A 12,936-nucleotide genomic window follows, 5' to 3' on the forward strand; every position below is an offset into this window, starting at 1 on the left:
GAGAAATCATTACAGCCAGAATTTTAAAACTTCTTTAAGAATATCTCTGTACTAAAAGGAATAAACAAATCAAAATTAGAGAATTTCTTTTAGAAATAATTACAACTGTACCAAAAATGCTTTATGGAATACAATTAAAACAATGCTCAGAGAAAAATTTGTGGTTCTTAATACAAATAGCAATAAAAACTGGGAAAGGGAGATGAATCAACTAAGCTTTGTTTAATAAAGAAAGAAAATAACAACTAAATAAATATAAGGATAGCAGAAAAACAAAATAATAAAGATAAAATGAGAAAATAGTAAATTAGAAAACAAGAAAATTAAATAATATCTTTTTTAAAAAGTTGATTTTTGATGAAATCAAAAAAACAAACCCAATAGCTAACAAAACCAAGAAAAAAATGGAATAAACATAAGCACAAATACACAAAATTAAAATTATAGAGAAAATGACTTTTGAAGTTATAATAATTTAAAAAATTTTCTTAGGTGACTTTATACAGTTCTTTGGAAATCAAATTGAAATCTTAAATGAGAAAAGTAAATTCCTAGTTAAAGTTTGCGAAAACAATCCTAGGAAGGAGAGAAAGTTTGAATTTCAATACCCGTAGAAGAAATAGAGAACGATATGAAAATGTTATACTCCCAAAAAGACCCTCATTCAGATGTTTCCATACAGACTGATTTTAAATCTTCAAAGAACAATAATGTTATGCTCTTTAAATTATTCCAAGTCTTATAAAATAAGGAAAACTTTCAAATTAATTTCATAAAAGGGCATTAACAATGATCCTCAAACGTGGCAATGATTGCAACAATTACAACCACACAAATGACTGAATTACAAACTAATCTCTTATAGATATTGATGAAAAGTTACAAACAAATCATTAAAAAATAGAATTCAGCAATACATTTGGTAAAATGCATTACGAGTAAGTTACACTTATCCCGGAAGACTAAAGACAAATCAAAATCAATATCTTAATTAACAAGGAAACATCTTTCTTGTTGTTATTAAAACCACGAAAAAGGCAAGAATGACTATAATATCCACTACTACTTAATATTATAGTGAATACTTCAGAAAAGATTAATAATTTGAGGCAGAAAAATGAAAAAGAAGGAAGAAAAATTGTTTTTATGTTTAGGTTATATGATAGTATACCTTGAAACCAGAGGCAAGCATTGAAAAAAATTAATACAAACAAGAGAATCAGTAATTTAGCAAGTTATAAAAGTTAAAATACAAAAATCAATAGCCCCTTTATGACCCAAAATAACCAAGTTTAAAATATATTGGAAGAGAAAACGCCACTTATTACAGAAACAGCAAGAACAGATATCCATGAATATTTTTAACAAAACACATATAAATGAGGGAAAATCTAAAATACCAATGAAAGACTGAGAAAGTAGATTCTTTCACATGGAGAACCCTTTTATGATCTTGGATAAAAAAACTCAACTGAAAGATGCCAGTACTTCCCATGTTAATGTATACATTTAATGTAATACCAACACAATCTAACATTTAATTTTATATTCTTTTCCTGGAGCTACACACAGTAATTTTAAAATTAATATTGCAAAATAAAAAGGGACTGTCTGGAAAACCCTGAAAAATGTGAACAATTGAGTTGAAGAGAGTGTGTATATATATATGTGTATATATTTGTATATATGTGAAAATATAAAAATAACCAGTGTATATAACCATATGTGATATATATTATTGTATTATAACATATTAAATTCTATATATCTCAATAATAAGTGTTATATATTATATTGTCTAATATATGCTGAACATTTATATTTTGTTTTATATATAATATACATATTACAAAGCCAATAATACTAATAAAACAGAATAAAATACAAAGACAACTAAAATACATGTGGAAAACATTTATATAATAAAGATGTAATCTCAAATATCTGAGAAAAAGATGGAATGTTTAATCACTAGTGTTGGAACACTTAAATGGCAACTTAGTACAAGTTTATTTGAAAATGGTACTTCATGCAACCCACTTCAATAAATTAAAAATGGAGATCTAAATGTAAAAATTAAAACATGTAAGTATAACAAGTGGTGGAAAAAGACAAATGACAAACTGGCAAAAAAATACTTGCAACTAATATCACACATAGGTGTGTCGAGTCTCTAATGTATTCAACAATGTTAAAAATCAAAGAAAGACATAGATTCTAGAAAGAAAGGCAATGTGAGAAGTTCCACAGAACTACACCCTAGCAAGACAAAAATAACTGGTGAAAATATTAATTTTTAAAAAAATTAAAGTCTTTGCAAATTGTGCTAAGGGCATACAGAAAATAAAGAAACTTTTTTTTCCTCAAGAAAATTTACTCCACTTTGTTTAGAGCGCAGTCTCTGACACTTGACCAAGACCTGCCCCCTGCCTCCCCAGCCAACTCTGCAAGAAAAAACCGCCAGTCCAGATGGGATGAGTGTGGCCACAGCACCAATCTAGGGCAATGGTCTCTTCCCCAGGAGGATCAGCCTGCCAGGATTTCTTACTGTCCCCCAGCTCCATCTTGTAGAGGCTAAATTTAGGCAGGTAAGTGAACCAAAGTGTTAGGGCTTTCTTCCTCCATCTGCCCCCACTCATAGGGCAGAGCCTCTATTCTAGTCATGGCTCCCAAGAATACTGGGTCCTAATCATCTTCATCCTGGGATCCTCATAACGCAGAGGTTCCAAGCTGCCAGAGACGAGCTGAAATGACTTGTGTCTGCTGCTTTCACTCAGCTACTCCTCATCAATCAGAAGTGTCGCTCTGAAAGAAGGGGACCACTGTTCCGCCCCCAGCTCAAGAGCAGCAGCTCAGAGATTTTGCTCTGGTCACAAGAACAGAGCTCTGTAGCTTTTATCAAGGAAACTGACTTCATCTGAAATTGAGCGTGGGGCTCTTCAAGTCTAAGGTTCCTATTAAAAAACAATGAAGATTTTTGTAGAAAGTTATTAAAAGGAAGTTGGTAGCTCCATGAGAACAGCAAGCTAAACTGAAGGCCAGCTATTTTACCAGAAAGAACTAGAGAAAGAGAAAGATTTTTAAATGTCTCCAAGGGGTCAGAGCAACACTCAACTGCTTACCTCAAAAAATATACCTGCAAAGGCTATCAGACCTTGGAGAAATTTATGCCTAGGGCACTGTTGAAAATACAGCAATTAGTCAGCTATTAGTGCAGCCTAACAGCTACAGGTGATACCATCAGAAGTAGACAACAAAATAGAGAGATAAGAGATAGTGACAAAAAAAAAAAAAAATCATGTTAATACTACTGTAATCCCTAGAAACTGTGCATACCCAACGCTGCACCCTCTGAGTGACATCAGGGGCTTTCAATGTGAGCTGAGCAGTAGTATTTACTGGTGTAAGGTAACGATTATGAGGAGGACGTAAAGAGGATCTGCAGAAACCCTGGTCCTGGCATTGGAGCACTGATGAAGCAAAGCCAACAGTCACCTATATGCAGACTTCTTGATATGTGAGGGAAAAAATCCCAACTTGGATATGCTTTTCTAAATCAGATGCCATGTATCTTGCTTGTGCAACCATGAGGATCAGGAACAAAATGTGCAGGGTTTTGTTTTTCCAAACTTCATAGGACTCAGTTCCTCAGTCACCTGGTGGTGAAAGGGAAAATGGTAATGGAGTTTTAAACTGCAGATACTTGCACTCTGCTCTAAGACTTCTGATTTGGTTGTCCAAAGTGAGGTTCAGAAATCTGTATTTTTAATAAGAATCCCAGCGATTTGTGGGGTAAAAAAAGATACTTGGCTGGCAGTGTTTAGTTTCAAAAATTATGAGAATTTACATACCTTAAAACAATTATCTTCCAAACTTCTTAGTTTTCATTAGATTCGTCTGTGTTTAGAAACTTTATTCAGTTATTTGGGGACATAAATATGCCCAGAATTTCAAGAGTTATGTTTATGTGAAAAGATAAATTAAAATAATTTAATTAACAAATTCATTGTAACCACATTTATATTTCATTGTAATTTATAAACAATGATTTCTTTATATTCTGCAATGAGCACTCTAAGTAAGAAGTCATTCAACTCGGTAGCATAATTAAAGAGTGGTACCTGAATTTTGGATTACTGTGGACACACAATGAGACATTTATTCTATTCCTTGCTCTCACCTTTCAATCTACTGCTTCTAGTTTGTACCTCCTTTTTTGTCTGCCCACGATAAGAATTAGTAAATACTCTATTTGTGTTTTCTGCAATTTCAATGGCATGTTAAGTGCAACAAAAACATCCTTTACTCCTAAGAGCTTAAAGCCAAAGCTTCCCATTCAGAGAACTCGTTGAATTCATTTGCTTCTGGGATACAGCAAGAAATAATGTAGAGGGAAAATATAACTTTTTGGATGACACATTCAGTCCTGTTTGAATCCTTCAAACTTACACAGCCAAAAGAAATGTTCCTAAACTCAAGAACTATGAAGTACTAATTTTGAATATTTGAATGCCATATTATCAAATAAGTCACTTTTAATCTATTTTAGTCCATTTAGAAAGATGAGGGCAATATCACATACTTCAAGGCATGACTGTGGAATGTATGAAAGTGAGGGTAAATAATTTGTGACTGAAAACTGCTAAGGCTTGTATTAAGGGCTGTGCCTCAGAGAGCATCTGTCTGCACTGCCCGTGCTGCACTTGGGGTTGGGGAGTTCTGCGAAGGCGAGTCATTCCATTTAGCTTCTTCATGACTCATTGATCTAAGCTTTTAGACACTGCTTGAACTTCACATTTCTTAGAAGTGGTTAGAGTGAGTAGCAGACTGCTCACTGGGGACCACTTGGAATGCCCCTAAAGCAATATTAATGATGACATGCATTAGATATGTAGGAGAATCTGAAAGGTGAAAAATTATGGACCTATACGGTATATTACCTCCAATGCTTCCAATTTTGCTCTGGGGTGGATTTTCTCTAAAAATATGTTATCTGAGTGACTGTTAAAAACTCCAATAGCAATAACTTGTCTAACTGTGACTGTGGGTTTTCAGCATCTCCGCCAAGTTTTATGGTGAAGATTCTGCAAAGCAGTAGAAATCTGAAATCTGGCACATACCCCAGACTCATACTGCTCAGGGGCTCTAAATAATAAATAGTCTTTGTCCAATATTCATTCCAGGTACCCTTCCAGCAGGAGTGAGCATGTTTGTTATAAAGCAGAAAAAAGTGAAGATTTTTGAGACAGTTTGTGTGTTTTACTTTAGTTTCCTCTGAAAATGCAGCCTGAGAAGGGGTTTCAGGGTAGGTAGCTTATCTGAGATATGATCTCAGGATGCAGAAGTCAGAAAGGGAGGGAGACAGAGAGACACCACAGGAAGAAAAAACTATATATGTGTATATTATTGCTTCCACTGCTAAAGGCAATTGGGCTCAGTTCTTCTAGAACCACTGAGAAATGAACAGAACACTTCCCAGAAATGGCCTCATGACAATCAGGAGGCTGAAACCATTATCCACTGACACCTGTCTCACATTGGTGGAAGGTCACTGTTAAGGGTATTAGCTTCAGGCTGCTCCTACACATGGGCCAAGCAAGTTCTGCAGGCATCTCTGAAAGCCCTGGAGCACAATGCATTGATTCAGGCTATGCTTGGTGAGGTTCAGCAACGTGAGTCAGACCTTGTATGCCACTGTGTACTGCAGATGAGACTAAAAATGAGAGAAGCCAACTGGCACCTGCTACAATCTAGCCCATCACCCTGTTCAGATTATCTCATGCCTCTTATGGAGTCCATTCTGTCACTGCGTTTTCAAGGTGGTAACTGGCTACAATTTCCTTTGAAAAGCTTTAGATAGGCAGGTTCAATAAATAAGAAATGGTCGTCCTTGCTGCAGTTGGTATCAAGATCATAACTGAAATCTATCACTTTCTTTTCAACCATCCATTCTAAACTTCTCTCACTCACCCAGTACTCCTGAAGAACTAAGTTGCTTGCCTAGTAGCGTGTCTCATATCTTCAAGCCTGAGGGATCTGTCCTGGTTACCTTGCCATTTTTAAGCAATGGTTGCTACAATTGTCCATTCACAGCTTTCACCAGGCATAGAAGCACAAAGGGACAACACAGTGGATCCTGAAATTGTAGACATACTCTCCTCTTAGTTCCTGATGGCAATCAAAATAATGCTCAAAAATACAACCCATTTTTGTGCTGAAATAAGGAGTCTAAAATAAATAATCAGAGCTCCAGTTTCAGGGGAATTGTCCTTTCCCTGATGTCCTTTCCCTTGCCACCACTCCCTCTACTCCCAGCAAAAAGCTTTAATCCAGTGGGCCTAAGATCTATATTATACATATTCTGAAGATGTGTTGATGGCAGTGATGGGGTGGGAGGTAATTCTATTTGTATCTTTATTGAATGCAGACATCTAATAATGCCTATCCCAGGTGCCAAGGTGCCATTATTTCTCCTAAGGGCCCTTACCTTTAGCAAAGGATATCTCTCAGAGTTATACATTCAGTCTTCACAGAGCCTTCACCCTTGTAACACAATCCTAGGCTACATTTTTAGCATTATTTTGCCCTGTGGCTGCAGGTGATACTTGATTGTTGCCATGGAGTCCTTCTGGCTGTCAGAAAATGCCCTGTGTTGATAGTTGAGAGGAATCAGGAAGCAGAGAAACTGAGACAAGGAAAGATGGAAAGCCAATATATTAAGAGTGCATTATGTAGAATATTATTGCAGGCCCGTAGTAGCTCAGTTTTTCCAGGACTTCTAAGAATCATAGGGAATGCTCCCAGAATTATCCAGTGAATCCCTTCCCCTGATAGAGGTGCTAAAGTTTTTGTAATTCCAAGCTATGCAGGAGTACAGGCTGAAATGTGATCTGGCTAAGTTGGATGAGGTCTTATGAGAGAATGGAAAAAGATGTAAGGCACTTTAGTAGGTGGGATACTGGCAGTCCAAAGCAGGCTGAGCTTCATTAGAACTGTCCCCTACAATTAAAATTAATATCAGAAGTATGTAGTCAATGTTATTGTGAAGACAGCATGTAATGTGTGAGCTGTGATGCTCTTCACCTGACTTTTAACCCTCCTTGCTCCCCATGTTGAACACTATCCTGCTAGTCACTCTGCTCATACACCACCCCATAAATGAGGTATCTGTGGAGGCGCTCAGAGAGCAGCCAGAGACCCACAGCATATTCTCCTCTACTTTCATGTACTGGCCTGCAGATAACACTGATTGCATGTGGAAAAAAAAAAAAAAAAAAAAGGAAAAAAAGACCTGGTGATTGCAGATCTTATTGGAAACTTAGACCACAAAGAGTAGAGAGGGAACACTCCTACTGCACCACCCCTCACAATCCATATCTAAATCTGGCTGTATGGAACTTGATATTCTTCTCCAAAGACAGGAGGCAAGAAGTTGTGTTAAGCACTGGGCTTGGGAGATGACAGACCAGAGTTTAGATCCTGGCCCTTAACCTACTGTGCATTCTTTGTCAAGTTAGGCAAAGTGTCCAATTTTTTGACTGTCTCATCCTTAACAGGGGAATATCATGTCTCTTCACAGGCTTGTCAGAAGGATACTCTGCTGGTTTATGTATTTCTATACATTACATACAATAGGCAATGTGCTTTTTACATTCCCTGGTGCATAGGAAATGCTTTGTAAAGATCCCTGTGGATGGGAGCTTTTGGCCAATTGAGACTTTGCCACCTTCTCTATCTTCCCAGAATGGCACCTCTGCCATGCATCCTTCACAGTTTCTGAATTGTCCTTGAATGTGCTTAGTCAGAGTTAATGGCCCAGTATCATTTGTGGACCAAATATAGTTTTATGTAAGACACTGCCAGGTACCTTGAGAAAATACAATGTCTTCTGCATTTCTCTTCATGTATCAGTCAGGAACCCTGTTGAAAAAGAGTCACTTAAATCTTACATGGCTTACAATTAGAAGATACATAATATACCTTTCTAACTTTTCCCATTTTGGTAAATCTCTTTCAACTCTTCCATAGATAGAATCTATAGTTAGTAGAATCAAAGACTGGTGGCCATCTATAATTTTTGGATATAAAGCTCATGCTGTTTCAGATCTTCAAAGCACCCTGTCCAAGACAGGATTGATGTGCAAGAGAATTATTGGGGAAATGCCATGGAGCATAAGGGGTGGGGGAGGTGGGAGAAAAGAGCCTTTAGACTGTGATGCCTGTGTGGTCTCTGTGAGAGGAGGAGGAAAAGGAAGGTGGGGATAGGAAGGGCTTCAGACTATAGGGCATTTCTGAGATAGTCTCACCATGCGGACAGTGTTACTGAAACACTAGGGGTTTGGTCTAGGTCCCACTGCCTGCCTCACAGAAAGCCAATTGCTGAGACAATGAGTATTGCTAGAGGAGAAGAATTTAATTGGGTGCTGCAGCTGAGGAGATGGGAGAGATCAGTCTCAAATCCATCTCCCTGACCTAGTAAAATTAGGGGTTTATATGGTAGAGAAGAAATGTAATCATGTGTAGGAAAACAGGAATTAGAGAAAGATAAGAGAGAGTTGGTTAACAGGATGCAGATGGTCGGTTAGGGAATCATGAAGGGTGAGGGGTCTGGTGTCTCATTGCCATGGCACAGTGACCTGATAAGTCTTGGTTCTTTGATACCATCTGGGAAGCCTAATGGTTGATTTCCTGAAAAAGGAACTCAAATAAGACAAATTTAATTTTCTCAAGTTTTAAGACTGGGAGGGTCAATTTCTATGGTTATTCAAAAGAAACCATAAACATCAGTTCTATGGGACCTCCTGTTTCAATAGGTGATCTCCAAACAGAGACTGATATTAGCAGTTCCAAGTCAGGCATGTGTGGCCTGGTCCTATAGCCCTGCCATGCTCAGTCACTGATAGGAGCAGCAGGGGGAAGCAGGCCTCAGCATGGAGACTGCAGGGGACTCAGAAGTGCAGCAGCTGGGGGCTATTAGTCCCCACTGGAGGGAGTCCTGCCAGAGATGGGGTGGAGCACCTCCATGGCTACAAACCTATCTCTCCATTTCAAAGCACCACTATCCCACTTTAAATCTTTAAGCATTTATAATTTCTGGCCCCAATTCTGTGACTAGCTTGGGGCATAAATTGGCAAGGCCAGAATATGTAAATTAATTAATTTATTTATTTATTAATGAATTTATTTTTTCTTGAGACAGAGTCTCCCTCTGTTGCCCAGGCTGGAGTACAGTTTCAGGATCTCTGGTCACTGCAACCTCTGCCTCCTGGGCTCAAGTGAGTCTCCTGTCTCAGCTTCCCAAGTAGCTGAGACTACAGGTGTGCACCACCACACCTGGCTAATTTTTGTATTTTTTGAGTGGAAACAAGGTTTCACCATGTTGGCTGGTCTCAAACGCTGACCTCAAGTCATCTCCCTACCTTGGCCTCCCAAAATGCTGGGATTACAGATGTGAACCACCACACCTGGCTCAATTCATTTAAAGCTAAATGTGTAAACTTACACATGTAGATACCATGTAAAGCCTCTAATGATCTCAGTAACACATAATCTGCAAGATAGTTTGGAGTCAGATGGGAAGAGATAGTTGTTCTGTTATTCAGCGCTCATTATCTCTCCCATGCAGAACATTGGGCTCAGCCCATTCAGTCCTGCCCTGTCCCAGATACGTAGCATTTTAAATGAAGAGTTAGCTAAGTTTTGTTTGTGCTGAATGTTGATCTTTCCTGAGGAGCTGATTGCAGATTTTTGCTGCATCATTGGGCACTGGCATTTACCCAACTCCAGGCATTTCAGGCAATACCTTTGATGGATCCAGAGCTTTCTTTCTCATTCAGTGACTCGCTCCTTCACTTTTCCACCCCTTGCACATTTCTTGTTAAGGGATGCTCATGTTCACTGCAGTTGGCAGGTTGAAAGCAGGGCTTCAGACTCCTCTTTTAACAGAAAGCTTTGTCTCTGTCCTGTGGTTTATCAAACAGCTTCACGGGCACTTTAATGAGTTTGCCAAGCTCATCTTTTGTCTCTATTGATGAGCGTTGGGCTGCATTTATCATTATTATTATTTTTTTTTCTGGGAGGGAGTCTTTCTCTGTCTACAGATCAATTTGGACTTGACGTTTAAAGCTAAGACTTCCTTCTATTTCTGAGTAGTTTTGTTGGTATCAGTTTCTATACCATGTCAGTTCCAATGCTATTTAGTATCTTTTCTAATTTAGCCTTAGGGGCATTGCAGAAAATATAAACAACCTGGCCCTGCTGGGACTTCTGACACCCCAGTGTTAGTCAGTTGCAATTTATCTGTTCTGTTGATAACCAAGAAGCCAGACGGGTTTTATCTTTTCAACATCCTACATCATGACAAATTGAATGCCATGAGTTTTCCCTTCCAGGTGGAGTGAAATAGTTAACTAGGTCAATCTTTGGTGTGGGGAGACACAAATGTCTCTTGATTGTTTTCTCCCCAAAAAGATCTGAGAGTGGCAGGTTTGATCTGATAGGGGAAGCAAGTGCTCAGTGTCTGAGAGTTGCTCTGGATAACTCTTCACTGCTTCCCAAAAGATGAGGTACAGATATTAGAATATCATCTTAACATAGGCAGCCAAATTCTCATAGATTATGTCACTGGATAAAAAACCTGTTCAGCTCTGAAAAGTGTACTTCCTCCTTTGACCACACCGTCCTAGAAAAAATAATTACTTAGGAAAGCAAAGGCTTCACAAAAAGCCTTTCATTATTTATCAAATCACTTTTGTGAGGGGAAAAAAAAAAAAAGGAAGCATAAAGGTATAATTCAGACAAGGTCTGAAGTGGTGATTTGAAGCAATCATTGATGTCTTTCTATTTCCATGTTTTGATGATTCTACGTAACATTGGTTTTCACCTTTCTTTTTATATACTCTCATTTTTAATTAGGCACCAATTGTCTGGCATACAGAATCACAGAGAAGTGTGTCACTGACAAAAATACAAGGCTAGTAGGTAGCACATAACTGAGTACCTTCCATTATATGTATGTTTTTCTTCTGCTGGTTTTTATTCCACTTACTTATGACCAGAATAAAGAGCTTTTTTTCCATTTGGATACATTTTTGTTTCATTCGATTGCATGTTCTGCCTGCTTTTCCTGCGGATAGTGTCTGCTATTTTATACCTTTGTTTCTTGCCTTCCTTCAGTGTGGCCATCTAGCATAGTGCTACGTTTCAGGATGGGAGAAAACACAAAGGCATCAGCCTCCTTTCTTTGACCTTGAGAAGGGGGCTTCTTGTGCTATGTCCCCACATGACAAAGAGAATGCTATGAATGCCTCGAAATCACTTTCGGCTCAATTCCATTAAGTGAAAATTTATGGAAAGTAGTTCCATAGAGTTATAGGGACACACTTTTTATGATTATTATTATTGATTGCAATCGGTTTCAGTCCCACTTTAAACCTAGTATCCAGGGTCCATGGTGGAGATGGGGAAGGTTCCTGTGACCTTGGCCTCAACTATTTGGTTTCCTATCATTTGTCTTTAAAGTATGAGCTGCAGAAAGTCTGTTCTAACTATTTTATGTGCACTAAACTGAATTTTATTTTCCTATGAGAGTTTACATCGTCAAAGTTTTAATGTTTTAGAATTAATCTTCCTTAAATGGCAGTCTCTATGCACTACAGTTTAAACTGGGAATAAGTTTTAATGGCATATACCGAATGCTGACATCATGGGTGCTGGCTAGGACAAAAAGCTTCAGTGAAAGAATTTTCACACTGGGAGCTTTAATGAAAATGTTCCAGAAGAAAAAAGAGAATAATCAGAATAAATTATGAGTGTTTATTCTTTATTCTGTCTTGCAGCTTGATATACAGTACATTTTTTAGATCAAAAACAAACATTGCAGTAATACTTTGGAGAAAGCAAAAATTCTATGAATGTAATCCTCTGCAATAGATTAAACACTGAATTGCAACAATCAGTAAATAATCATTGATGCCCTATAATATCCCCAAAGAGGGAAATCAGTATAACTAAGTTTTCCTAGGGGACACTGTTGATAGTACTTGTGTACCAGGGTCTGCTAAGGGCCTATCAGCTGTGATTGCTGAGAGTGGAAGAACAGAAGCAGTAGCAGCGGAGTAGGAAGTGAGTGTCGGGTGGACAGAGTTGTCTATATCTACAACAATTTTAGGGGAAGTCAACAGAGTTGATAAGTAGACAAGTTGGTCCCTGCACTTGGTGACCTGTCTCAGTGTGGTCAGTCCTGGAGGGGTGGTGGTGAAAAAGGGCATCATGACTGGGCTGGTGAAGTTCTCAAAGAAGCCAAAATGGGGAAATCACCTCTCCTGACTCCACTGTCTATGCTGGTGATGGCCTGGATCACCTGGATGGCTGATGAGAGCCTACTGTGATTCTGGGAGGAAGTCAGCTCAACTCACAAGATTTCTTATGTGACTTCCTTTGCAGCTGGTCTTGGACAAAACGAGATAGCTGTGACATCAACAAGATAAAGAGAGAGCTTTTTACCCTAAAGTTCCTGTCTCTCTATCTACTCCCATACAATGCACCTGTACTGAATCTCTGCATCACTGACTGTGCACAATTCTGCTCCTGCTTTTCTCAGTCATCAATGGAACAGGTTTTGTACTGGCAAAGAAAAGCAGAGATGGGCAGTGGTGCAGAGAAATGGCTGTGACCCTGAAAATTAAGGACAGACCACTCTTCCCAGGCTTTTGGCCTTGAATGAGTCTTTCAATGCAGGTGTGCGAAGTTTAAAAGGTGCTCTAGAAAATACTAAATGTAAGGTAAAATGTTCTCCAGAAACATCCAGAAATTCAACGACAAGAAATGCAAAAGTGAATTTTATTTTAACATGAGGATTCTTTAACTATCCTTTTCATTTTATTGAACTCAGATACCAGGCATTTTGATGACCCTGGGGGATAAAGGGATGGAGAA

Source organism: Chlorocebus sabaeus, chromosome 8, assembly GCF_047675955.1.
Source record: "Chlorocebus sabaeus isolate Y175 chromosome 8, mChlSab1.0.hap1, whole genome shotgun sequence".
In the NCBI taxonomy this organism is placed as follows: domain Eukaryota; kingdom Metazoa; phylum Chordata; class Mammalia; order Primates; family Cercopithecidae; genus Chlorocebus; species Chlorocebus sabaeus.